At 37.6% G+C, this 10,577-nt stretch overlaps 3 long non-coding RNA genes across 3 annotated transcripts; all 3 read right to left on the bottom strand.

Moving 5' to 3' along the window:
• Positions 3,009 to 3,522, bottom strand: LOC110270521. The gene is made up of 2 exons (XR_002360144.1): positions 3,457 to 3,522; positions 3,009 to 3,372 (listed from the first exon to the last, which is right to left on the bottom strand). It is a non-coding gene; the product is annotated as an uncharacterized LOC110270521 (long non-coding RNA).
• LOC110270520 lies at positions 4,156 to 4,708 on the bottom strand. The gene is made up of 3 exons (XR_002360143.1): positions 4,568 to 4,708; positions 4,441 to 4,494; positions 4,156 to 4,204 (listed from the first exon to the last, which is right to left on the bottom strand). It is a non-coding gene; the product is annotated as an uncharacterized LOC110270520 (long non-coding RNA).
• On the bottom strand, positions 4,760 to 5,073 carry LOC107637564. The gene is made up of 3 exons (XR_001619414.2): positions 5,034 to 5,073; positions 4,881 to 4,946; positions 4,760 to 4,786 (listed from the first exon to the last, which is right to left on the bottom strand). It is a non-coding gene; the product is annotated as an uncharacterized LOC107637564 (long non-coding RNA).

Below are 10,577 nucleotides of genomic sequence, written 5' to 3'. Positions count from 1 at the left end.
TTTGTATAGCATTGTGTAGTTAAAAAATTGCTGAACATTGACTGTGAAAGTAACACGTTTACCTGAATCTCTCGATTCAATGTATTAGTTGTGATTAATTACCTGGAATTTGTAGCAGACGCTCGGGTGTAGATCAATTCTTGTTTGGGTGTATTTTAGCTAGAAGTGTGGGTGTATCTACACTTTACTGGTTTTTTGTTATTTTAATTGACTTGTTGTTGTTCAGGTGTATTATATCAGACATGATTGGGTGTATTTTTAGTTTTTGAGATGGTGTATTCTGCAGCCTGTGTATTTACAGTTTATGGCTTTAAAAGTCATTCTGTAGTTGAGTTGTTGCGGTTCGGGTGTATCGTATTAGACATGATTGGGTGTATTTGAATCATATCTATGGGTGTATTCACAATTCTGACACGGTGTATTTTGCAGCCTCTCTCGGTTGTTGATGACGAGCTTGTTCCAAAGGTCGGAATGACCTTTACCACCCTTGAAGATGCTGGAAAATTTTACAGGAACTACGCCAAGTCTGTAGGTTTCTCTACAAGAGTTCGGTGCACAAATAGGAAGGGAAACGAGATTAAGAACCAACTGATTACATGTAGCAGAGAGGGAAAATGGAAATCTAAAATATCTCCGACCGAGAAGACCAATCCGACAGCCGGTCTAAACTGTCCTGCAAGAATTTATATACACACATTGAAGGATGTCGGTGCTTAGATCATTTCAAAGGTTGTGCTGGATCATTCACACCCCTGCTGTCCAAGCAAAGCAGAGATGCTCAAACAGCACAGGGAACTAAGCATGTCCATTCGTCGTACGATAGAGAACAACGAGGAGGCCGGTATCAGACCAAGCAAAACCTACCAATCATTTGTTGCTGCTGCCGGTGGTCACCGCGAGTTAAATTTTATCGTAAAGGACGTGAGGAATTACATTACCAGGGAAGTGCGGAATGTTTCCGAACAAGAATATGCAAAGGAATTCGGGAAATATTTGTTAAGAATGAAAGAGAAGAATCCGAATTTCTTTTTTGAGCTCCAACTCGAAGAGGATCAATCGATTAAGCTGGCTTTTTGGGCCGATGCAAGAAGCAGAGCCACCTTTGAGTATTTCGGAGACGTCATTTCATTCGACACCACCTACCATACAAACAGGTAACAAACTGCCCCTGTTTATGATGCTAAATTAATTTATTTTTACTAATCCGCATCAGAGGTGTATATTGGCTGTTTCATTGGGTATATGCTAACTAATGATTTTGCATTCTGGACCATGGTAATTTGTTTCAGGTATAATTTGGTCTGTGGTTCTTTTGTCGGGGTGAATCACCACGGTCAGTCAACACTTCTCGGATGCTCTTTGATAAAGAACGAAGAAATTGAATCATTCAAATGGTTATTTCAAAGCTGGCTTCGTTGCATGGGAGGAAACGCTCCGAAAGGGTTTCTCATCGATCAGTGCGCATCCATGAAAAGGGCTTTAGAGGCCTGTATGCCAACAACAGTTCACCGCTGGTGTATTTGGCACATCATGAAGGAGATTCCAAGCAAATTAAACGGGTACAAGGGACATGCCGATATCGAACAAGAAATGAGCCAAGTTGTTTGGAACTCTCATAGCAAAGACTCATTCGATAGGAATTGGAACGATTTTCTGCTGAATTTTGGTCTTGCGGACAACAAGTGACTTTCAGGTAATGTCTTTTTAAAATCTGCAGCAGAGGTGTAAATTGTATGTCCCCTCGGGTGTATTTACAGCCTGTGTTTGGGTGTATTATGCAGATCTGTACGAAGACCGTCACATATGGGTTCCTATCTATCTGGATCACCACTTCTGGGCAGGAATGAGAAGCACACAAAGGAGCGAGAGCATGCATTCATTTTTTAACAAGTATATCACCCGGAACAGCTCGCTTATTCAGTTCGTCAAACAATACGATAATTGCCTCGGAAGCAGGGAGCAAGCAGAGAGAGAATCAGATGCTGCAGATTTTCATATGCTCATACCGTGTGCAACCAAATCCTGCATTGAAGCTCAGTTTCAAGATGCGTACACTCACGCAAAGTTTAGGGAAGTCCAAGCGCAATTCAGAGGAAAGGCGAATTGCAAATTGGTTTTTCGTTCGCAAAATATCTGCGAATTTGCCTCCGAATCGGAGGAGCTGACTGCAATTCTGCACCGTACGTACGATAACGTCATGGCCGAGATGGAATCATTAAAAGCCAAAAGGAAGGAGACATCTTCTTTATCCCACGAAGACGCCAATTTGGAATCCGTTAACGAGCTTCAAAGCCCGCCAAGGATTCGAACAAGAGGACGTCCAAAAAACAGGCTAGGTTCAAAGCTGGAGAAACAGATCGCAAATGCCACAAAGAAGAAGAAGACGAAAGTTTTAAGCGAGGTAAAAGTACTGTTCTTTAAATTTGTGGCGATTGAGTTTATTTTTCTCGTTAATAGTTTAGGTAATGTGTGTGTGTTATATTTCAGATAAACCTGTTTGATGCTGCATCAGCAGCGCATTCAAATTGCAGCCAATATCAAGGACACGTTATGAGTTATCAGTTCAAGGTACCAGCAGCAGGGGATAACTCGTTGGGTGTATAGTTTTACAGAATATGGGTGTAAAAGCACCGTTATTTTGGGTGTATTTTTGTTCATTGACAATTTACATATAGACACATATATAGATTCATATAGAACAAAAGCTCTAAAAATTCGCAGGTTATGGGTGTATATTTGATTTGATGTTTTTCTTCATATTTTAGTACATGTAATTCATACATTTTGAATACAACACAGACAGTTTGGGTGTATATTTTATGCAATCTTGGGTGTATTATTAGACCTGCGTTGGGTGTAACAGTTTATAATTTGCGTTTATATATGCCTTGATTTTTCCTTCATATTTTACCACCTGTAATACAGCTTTTGATTACATCACAGACAGTTTACCAGCACAGATAGTTTAACTATGGGAAAAAATATACATGGAATAGAAGTTCTGCATCTTCCTTCAGTCTCGTCCCCCAGATGTAGCACTTTTGTTTCATATCATCCGTAATCTGATATAATCCCCGAGGAGTTTCAAACTTTGCAGAACTTTCTCCCCCAGTCTCCCTCTGAATTTGTGGACTTGTGTTTTTTCCCTTTGCCGCGCTGCTTGCTATTCTTTGGACCAAACTGTCCAATTGTTCTATCAAATTCGCAGCTTCTGGAGATTTTTCCCTTTCTGTCTCCTGCGTTGACGCCCCCTCCTGGCTTGAATCAGTCAATCCAAGGCTGAATGATGGCACCCCTGGATCTGTTTTAGGAACATAGGATGCTGTCCGTGCCATCATCAACAGGGCAGTAGCGTCTTCTGCGTCTGGATGACTGCGTCATCATGTATAAGAATAAGAATAAGAATAAGAATATACGGATGATAAGCAAAGATTGATTTTAGTCTGATGAACTTACATTTTAGTTGGAGCTGGGGGAACCGTGGGTGTGGTCTCTTGAAGTTGTTTGGGGGTTTCAGGAATGTTGCACAGTTACAAAAAAATAATCACGGCGTAAAAAAAACTAATCAGGAACAATATACACCCAAACTGTTAGCTAATATACACCCAAACTCTAAACAAATATACACTCAATACTATTTCTTACGTTTCTGTAGTCCTTCAATCTGTAGCATAGGGGTTGGTTCAAAATCTGTCTCAATGGTTGTTTGGGATGCCGGCACAAAAGCCTGAATCGGGACTGTAAACAAGAAGAAAAATGAAAGGTTAACAACGCCTTTGAAAATAATAAGGTTATAAGGTTGAAATATTATTGGAAAACTCACATTGCAAGCGCTTCCGACGGTGTCTGTTCCCTCACAACCATCATATTCGAATCAGACGGACTCAACCTAAAATACACCCAAAGAAATTCAAGAAATACACCCGAACAATTCAAAAAGAAGACAGGCTTTGTTTTTTTGAGAACTTACATACTTTGCTTTTTGCTTTTTTTTCCTGCCTTTTTTTTCTTGAATAAAATAATAAAGGGCTTTTTTTTCTAAAAAAAATATATACAGAATTAGAAGTAGAAGGGTAATAGAAGAACAAAAGTAACGGTTATTTGAAAGAGAAATTACATGCTCTGTGACGGCTGGTTTACACTACTCTGTTCTGTGTGTCCTTGAGAGGAAGGAGCATCACTTCCCAAGTTCACAGCCGGTATTCTAAAACAGATTTGATGTTATTCAGACAAAATAAGATACAGGTATAAAATGCACCCAAATGAATGCACAAGATACAACCAACCGAATGGACAATATACACCCAACACAACAAACTTAATATCCCAACTTATTAAACAACATACACCCAACTTGATCCACAAAATACACCCAAATGGTTCCACAAAATACACCCAAATCATGATAACAAGATTTTATTAAATAATAAAGCTTCTTACATTTCAGACGACACATAGTGACCTTCTGTCGATCGCAGGTCAGGTTGGTTCTCCCTGCAAAACAAGAAACAATTATTAACATACAAAACACACCAAAATATGAAATAGACAGCCCAGCAAGACATACCCCTCTGCAGCAGATTTATCAACATTTTGCCCTAGCCATTCATCTAGTTCGTCACTTGATATTTCATATGTCTCACTACATTCATAAAAGAAGACGTTAACAAAAATAATTACGATGATAGACGGTAATATAGCTTACGAGGTACTGTACCCGTCAAAGTATTGATCTTCTTTAGGAGGTGAATCCTCCACGACAACTTTTTTCTTTTTTGGTTGTGTTCTGGGTGGAAAAAAAAGAGTACCAATCAGAAATAAGAAATTAATTTTATCACAGAATAGTCGTCTAATCTAATTATATGCAAAGAAGTGCTTACTTTTTTGGTGTTGTTTTTGTTTTTTTCTTTTTCTTCTCCTTCTCTGCAGGTGATGATTCTTCGCTCCTATAAGTTAATAATAGACACTTCAGTTAATACACGAAATCTTTATAATGAAGCCAAAAGAAAGGAGTAATAATTTCAGGACACTACTCATCACTTGGTTCAGATTCAGATTCTGAATCAGAATCTGACTCCTCTTGCCTCTGCTTTCTTTTTCTGGAGTCCATTCTGGAAGGCAAACAATGATTATTTAGAACATACTAAAAATACACCCAACGTGATCAACAAAATACACCCAACTCGAAAAAGAAATTACACCCAAGTATGGTACTTATTTTTTCCCCTTTTTGCTGGGGTGTTTTCTTACTGAATCCTCTGAGTCTTGTTCAATCTCAGACTCAGAGGTAGAAGTGTCACTATCAGTAGCTGTTTCTGTCTCCGAAGACGATGTTGGACTCGCCTTCCTTTTTTTTGTTTTTTTGATTTCTTGTTTTTTTTCTTTTTTTTCTTTTTTTTTTTCATTTTTTCTCTTGCTCTTGTCTCCGCCATCTTCACAATCCCCTGAAACATGAGATATTTTAGCTAGCAGCATTCAGGTAAATAAAATACAACCAACATATTATGTTTACTTACCAAAATTTTCTCTCTTTCTGCAGTCATTCTTTCCACCAACTGCTCCTTAGTCCAGTTTATTCAGATACATTCATATATATCAGTCAGATATCAGTCAAACATGCTTCAATATCAAGCCACATTACAAGTTCAAGCAGTATTCACCCCCCAATCTACGGAATAAACCCCCAAAAATCAACAACAATAGCAGGAGAACTTATTATAAGAACGTAGAACGACGTAGAACTTAGAAGAAAAACGTAGAACTTGGAAGAACGACGTAGAACTTAGAACAGTGTAACAAAGAAGCAACAATAATAGTAAACCCTAGAAGAACGACGTAGAAGAAAAGTAAAATATACAGTAATCTTAATGAACTTACGTTGAGTGTTGTTGCTTTGTTTTCTCTTCAGATTCTTCACGGAGAGTTTGATGTTGTTTTGATGGAGGTTTCGAACAACGATTTGTATATTTTGAACTTTGATTTTTTCTCGAAAATGGGAGCGTTTCCTTGTTTTCGAAGCGTTTTGAGAAGTGGAAGAAGTGGAAGAAGTGGAAGAGTCTACCATACGTAACCGTTTGTGTTGAGCGCGTGATTTTGACGCGCCATGTTATGTTTCTTTATGCGCATGTCTTCGATTTAGGCTGGGCCAACTTGGATGCTTGTAAACTTGTATGTGTAGCAAGCCCGTATATTTTATTGATATAAAGTTGGATACATGTTAATGCTCAATCCCTAATAAAAATGTAATTATTTTTTATAGTGCAAGTCAAGGAAATAAAATTTTATAACAATCTACTCCAAAGATTGCCTCTAATATGTGTATGCATGCAAATCATGTATTTTATAAAATACGAATTAAATAATTAAGAAGATATTTAACATTATTAAGAGGATATTTTAGTTATAGGAAGTCACCTTACTCATTATTATAAGGGTAAAGTACTAAATTGGTCCTCTAGATTTGGACGTAATTCTGTTTTGGTCCTTAAGGTTTAAAGTGTTCTATTTGAATTCAAAAAAATTTCATTTAGCATCAATTTAGTCCCACAGTGATATCAAAATTAAATAATTAACAAAATGTCCTACATAACAACAGTTCAAGAACAAAATCGATAATCTGGAGAACAAGTACAAGCTCCAGAGGCACAAAATCAACCATTGATGCATCAATACATTTATTTATCATTTTCTTTAGTTTTATAGTTTTATAGTTATTTATATTATAAAAAAATAATAAATAAATGTATTGATGTATCAATGGTTGATTTTATACCTCTTGAGCTTGTACTTATTCTCCAGATTATCGATTTTGTTCTTGTACTATTGTTATGTAGGACATTTTGTTAATTATTTAATTTTGACCTCACCGTGGGACTAAATTGATGCTAAATGAAATTTTTTTGGATTCAAATATAACACTTTAAACTTTAAGGACCAAAACAGAATTACGCCTAAACCTAGGGGACCAATTTAGTACTTTACCCTTATTATAAAGATGATTATAAAATATGAATTGAATAATTAAGAGGACATTTAGCATTATTAAGAGGAGAATTTAGTTGAAATGACCACTTTGCTAATTATTGTGGGAACCATTACAAGATTAACGTTAAAATGAGAGATATGCTTAATTTTATAATAAAATGACATCTATAATAATATGTTAACATAACAAAATTATAAGTAATTTATGGTTATTATTTGAATATAGAACAATTTTTATATCAACTTTTATATATAATATAAACTAGATTTAGACCCGTATATTGTGCAAAAAATTAACGTTCTAAACTTTTTGTACAAATCTTTTAAATAACTAAAATGATAATAGAGGAATTTTTATAGTTAGTTATAAAACAATTTACATAACTTTTTTTTTGTGTCTAAATATGGAAAGAAACAAAGCATACACTATTCTATATCCGAGCGGATGATTTGCTGGAGATCAACACAAGACTCAGACCAAATAACATGATTAGAATTACTCTTGTCACCATATTTAGCCATCCAATCCGCAGCTCTATTTGCTTCTCGAGACACCCATTCAACGTGAACAAGCTAAGGATGAGATAAAAGCTCCTGAATCTTATGAACCAAATCTGTTACTTCAGATGAATACCCACTTATAAGCTCATGCATGATGGGCAGAATGTCAAGGCAATCCGTTTCACATATAATATCCCTCAAACCGCAATCCCAAGCTAAAACTAGCCCCCTACAAGCAGCAAATAATTCACATCTGATGATAGACCAAGGGGGAATGCTTCCAGAGCAGTTCGAGATCCAATCTCCCTTAGAATCTCTAATAATACATCCAAATCCTACTAAATTTGAATCCATATACAAGCTTGCATCACAATTAACTTTAAAACTATTACCTACCGGTGGTTCCCAACACAAGCAATTTCGGAGAGACCTAAAGGCATTGTTTCAATTCTTGTAAACCTATAAGTCCTTGGCGGTAATTCTGGCCAAGGCAATAACCTTGTGGTCTGTCCAAGGGTTGTCAGTATTGAATATGTCATTGCACCTATGTCTCCATACCCACCAAAGCCCTGTACCAAAGGACGCCTCATTGTTAGCCAAAGCCTTCTGAAACCACACTTCAAGAGCAGTACCAGCCGTCGAGTCCAGGATATTAGGATCCAACATATGCCAAATTGCCTTTGATCGTTCACAGTCTCTAAGGCAATGCTCCATAGTCTCCTGCGCCTTGTTACACATATCTGAATAAGCTAAATGCCGCTTGAATCGAAAGGTCTCAGTTGGTAGAGTATCATGTAAGCCAAGCCACATAGTAAATTTGAACTTCTCCGGAATGTTTGTATTCCACAACCGTTTCCAATTACTATTGTCATTCCAATTTAATGTTTTCTTTAATAACCATCTATAACCCTCCCTTGCACTATACTTTTTTGTTGCTGCAGGCCACACTCCCACTGTGGCTCCAACTTAGTCAAACTAGGATATCTCAGACCACAAATAAACTGCTTAATCTCATGCGGAATAGGCGTGGTAAGATTATCAACCTCCCAAGACACCCCTTTCCACAAGTCAGCCACCATGAAATCTGATTCAGAAATATGTACATAAGGAACAAGGTTACAAAGCTTACCAAAAGGAGTCCACTCATCATACCAAACTGATTTGTGGACATTTTCAATATTCCAATGAAGCCCTTCCTTGAGATGCTCATAGGCACTAACAATGTTCTTCCAGGTAGCCGATGAAGAATTTCTACTGTTTTCGTTCATACCAGATTGATTCCTGAGATATTTATGCTTCAGAACCTGCACCAACAACTTCTCACTGTTATTTAGACAATCTCATACCAACTTTTCCAGAAGCGCCATGTTAGCACAGGAAGTATCCCTAATACCCAATCCTCCTGCCCTTTTAGGAGTTATGGCGACCTCCCACCTGACCAGAGGCAGCTCTTTGCCGGTCGCTTGGCCTTTCCATAAGAACTGTCTCATCAAGGAATTAATTTTATTACATGCATACTTCGGGAGAAGAGAAATTTGCATTTCATAAACTGGGATAGAGGCCATAACCGATTTAACAAGACAAAGCCTTCCTGCTTTATTCAGCAGGCATCCTTTCCAACTGGAGAGCTTCCTCGAAATTTTTTCAATAACCTCCTGAGCCGTCTTCCTGGAAGCTATGGCATGACCGATGTTAATTCCCAGGTATTTACCCAAATCATTGCAAAATCAGATGTTAGAGACCCCTGAGAGAACCTCTTTTCTCCTCTCTGACACCCTCTTGAAACACTGGGCCTTTGACTTATGAAGATTTACCTTCAAACCTGATGCTCTAGAAAACAAGTCCAGGCAATGCATAACCTTTATTACTTGAGCTTTCGATGCCTTACAGAAAAGCAAAAGATCATCTGCAAACATCAAATTAGAGAGTCGTGGTCCGTTCCTAGAAACCGCTACTGGGTTCCACAAACCTTGGGAAACTTTATGAGAGATAAAGCAGGCAAGTATTTCCATACAGAGTACAAATAGATAAGGAGACATGGGATCTCCTTGTCTCAACCCTCTCTTTGGATTGAAATTTTGGAGCCTGTTCCCATTCCACAAAACTGCCAACGAAGAAGAAGTCACACAATTCAATATAAGATTAATGGTAGCTTTTGAAAATTCACACCGGACCAAAGTAGCTTCCAAAAAACGCCAGTCTACCCTGTCATAAGCTTTTTCCAAATCAATCTTGAATGCTATGGTCCCTTTTCGAGACTTGATGTTCCTCATGAAGTGCATAATCTCCTGAGCAATGATAATATTATATGTGATTCCTCTTCCTAGAATGAACCCTCCTTGCAAAGGACCAATGATCTCCGACATGAAAGGTCTGAACTTGTTAACTAGAACCTTTGTGACAATTTTATAAATTACATTACATAAGCTAATAGGTCGAAACTCCCGTAAGGAAGAGGGAACTTCCACTTTAGGAATTAGAACAATGAGAGTATCGAAAAATAAATATAATAAATTTTATTGTATAATACAATAATAATAATATAATGAAAACTAATTCAATCAATCTATTATATTGAAGTGTTTGTTTACTTGGTATTTTTTAGGGTTAAATATGATTTTGGTCCCTAACATAGAGGTCAAAAATTTATTTCGTCCCTGGCCTTTTTTTCGCTATAAAATGGTCTCTAAGGTTTCAGTTTGTTTAAAAATCGTCCTTCGGACGAAAATGCTCTTCCCCCATCTTTTCCAAAATGCAGAAACAAAAGCAGAATGCAGAAGCAGCATGCAAAAGTAGAACCAGTGAAACAACAACAACAATGAAACAACAACAACTAGAAGAACAACACCAACAACAACAATGGATAATGAAATCAAAGAAACAACAAAAGTAAAACCAGAAACAGAAGCAAAAACAGAAAAATTAAAGAAAAAAGGGCTGCGGCGGTGTTGGAAGAAGAGGGGCTGCGGTGGTGAACTGCGAATCGCGAGGAGAGGATAGATGCGGGGGTGGTGGCGGATCGCGTGGTGGCGATGCTGCGAATTGCAACAAGAACAGCGAGGAAGCAGCGGTGAAAAAACAGCGATGGCGGC

This window comes from Arachis ipaensis, chromosome B04 (genome assembly GCF_000816755.2).
Source record: "Arachis ipaensis cultivar K30076 chromosome B04, Araip1.1, whole genome shotgun sequence".
NCBI classification, from domain to species: domain Eukaryota; kingdom Viridiplantae; phylum Streptophyta; class Magnoliopsida; order Fabales; family Fabaceae; genus Arachis; species Arachis ipaensis.
Note: the sequence above shows the minus strand (reverse complement) of the source record. Positions and strands in the feature narration are given on the sequence as shown.